We start from the raw sequence: 2871 nt of genomic DNA on the forward strand, positions 1-2871 counted from the left end.
ATAAATATGCCTCACGTGGCTTTGCGCCAAACTGGTAGCACCAAGTTAAATTATCTTGAAAACCAACTCTTAATTATTCCAGTAAAATCCTCGTGTGGCTACCGATATTTCCATCTTAATAAATAAGTAGTATAGTGAGAGACTTGAATGGCTTAAATCTCTGGCTACAACTACGGTTCAGAAAGCTGATTGACGTGAAACTGACAAAGATCATACATCTAATATGAAAACAGTGACTTCTTAGCCACTGCAGGTCAAAAGTAAATTGAGAACAAAACAGAGTAAAGCTGCTTGTGTTAAAACATAACAGGACCTGCCATCTCCTTAGTACTATGCTGGGATAAATTGTCACATGTAGCTCCAGAGCAGCCAGTAGGTTGCGTTGCAGTGAAAATCACAACATGCAGCTCATCAGGGAGATGAGAACATCTGAAGTCCTGCTACAGGCCCAGATACTTATCGGCACGGTGCAAATAAGCTGGAAGCTTCCAAGGGCAGAGACCCGTTCTCTGCGGCAGAGGAAAATCTCTGTGACTGAGTGGTAGAAGCCTGCCTGGCTTGTATTATCACAAAGGCATGTGTGTTCTTGAGAAGTCAGAGAAAAATCAGTGGCAGGTGTTTTAATTTCCAGGCTTTCTGACAAAGTTGGAGGGCAAATGCTTTCAGTTATAATGAAGCACCGTATCTTTAACTCTCAAAAACGGATGTTGCCTTTTTGGGGAAACTTACAAAACCCTCCGAGCCACCAGAAGCAAAACACTTTTTAATGCATGTTCAAAATATTTCTACTCTTAGCTCTCCCCACATATTATTATGCAGAATTCCAGTTTGTATTCAGTGAGGTGTAAAGTGTTCTCGGTTTCTGTCTTGGCTTTCAGAGAAGTCGTTAACACTTAGGTTCAGTATGAATACATATGAGACCTATATATCAAAATGCAGAATAAGTAGAGGCATCACAGGGAGAAGAGAATGCTTCAGTTTTCCTCAGGGTAGAAGACAGTGGGAGGAGGCAGGAGTTCCATTAGCTAATATTCTTAAATATCTTAGTCTCTTTCTGTATGCTTTTTAAAAAACCCAGTGGTTAGATGTTGCATTCTGATATTCATACAGGAATATATGTATAAATATATATATATATATATATTTTTTTTTTCCTCTGTAGTCCAGCTGGCAACCTTTATTTGACTATCTACTGCACTTTATGCCCCCTCAGGAATACAGGAAAGAGACATAATTTTTAAAGGGCATGAAAGATAAGTTGTCTCTTGTTATCGTCGTGTCTCAATTGTATATTAACATAACTTTAGTGAAATTCTGTGCATCTCTTGATTCATATGTGCATTTAATTTCCCTTCTGTAGTTGATGTCATTCACATGCCTGCCAGTGGTTTGCAGGTGCTCTATCACCTTCCGGGGATTGAGGTGAGGCTGACTGCCCTGTGGTTCCCCATATCTTCCTTCCTACCCTTCTGGAAGAGAGGAGTGACATTTGCTTTCCTCCAGTCTCTGGACACTTCTCCCACTCGCTGTGATCAACCAAGGATTACTTGACCTAGTCTTATGTTGCTAATGTACTTACAGAAGCTCTTATTCTTATCTGGCCTGATTCAATTTAATTTGAACTTTAGCTTTCCTAGCTTTATCCTTGGATGCTCAGACAATGTCTGTATTCCTCATGGGCTATCCATCCATGCTTCCACTCTCTGTATTTTTGAGTTTGTCCAGGAGTACATTGTTCATCTACTCAGGCCTCCCAGCATTTTTGACTGGTCTCCTGTTCAATGGGGTGGATGTCTCGTGAGCCTGGAGCAGGTGATCCTTGAATATAAACCAGCTTTCATGAGCCCCTCTTCAGCCTTATCCGACAGGACTCTTCCAAGCAGAACATTGAAGAGATCAGTCTGCTCTCCTGAAGTCCAGGGCTGTGAGATTGTTTTTCACTGTCCTCCCTGCCTAAAAGATCATGAACTCCACCATCCCATGGTCGCTGCAGCAAAGGCTGGTTTGACCTTCACATTCCCAACAAGCTCCTTATTGGTGAGTATGAGGTCCAGCACAGAACCTCTGCTTGTTGGCTCCTCTATCACTGTGATTAAAAGATTATCAGTGAACTCCAGGAACATTCTGGATTGCTTTTGTCCTACTGTGTTGTCTCTCCAAAAGATATCAGGTGGCTGAAGTCATTTATTGCAGTTTGTGTCAAGATGGGAAGTGGGAATGGAGCTATCCTTGGCAACAGAGCTCAGTGCAGGAGCAGCATGGGGGCTGTAGAGAACAGGGCTGGGGTGGGGGGGACATTCTCTTGGAAGATGCTGAAGACTATGCACGATGTATTTTTTTATTTTGTAAACAAGGAGGTTTATTTTGAACACAGATGACTCAGATTGTTGATTTACCACTCACTTTTAATTCTGTCCTGTACCACTGTGTATTCTGATGTGCTCCCTGGATGAAAGGTCCACATTTAAACAAACAGGCAACCCTATTGTGGTCCTTCACATAGACCTGACCTCACACACAACACCATAACTCATAGCTATAAGTTTTTTGTCATGTATTTCAAACTCCAATTTTGTTCTAATGGATTTATTTCTCTGATTCCTGTCATCCTGTAGCACTTGCAGCCTGCTTTTTATTTGTGAATAGCTGACAGGGATGGTGCCAGTGAATAGTGCTCATGGCTGTTTGGCATCATTCCTAGATCAGTGGGACCAATTATGTCTGTCATGCACATCAAAAACATTCTTGTTTGTTTTAGCATTCTTTTTTTGCTTTCTTGATCTTTTTTAAAATTGTGTGATAATTTGTATAAATATTGACGCTTCTACTCAGATTCTATCTATATATATGGAAATGAAAGACTGGCTGTAC

This window comes from Oxyura jamaicensis, chromosome Z (genome assembly GCF_011077185.1).
Source record: "Oxyura jamaicensis isolate SHBP4307 breed ruddy duck chromosome Z, BPBGC_Ojam_1.0, whole genome shotgun sequence".
In the NCBI taxonomy this organism is placed as follows: domain Eukaryota; kingdom Metazoa; phylum Chordata; class Aves; order Anseriformes; family Anatidae; genus Oxyura; species Oxyura jamaicensis.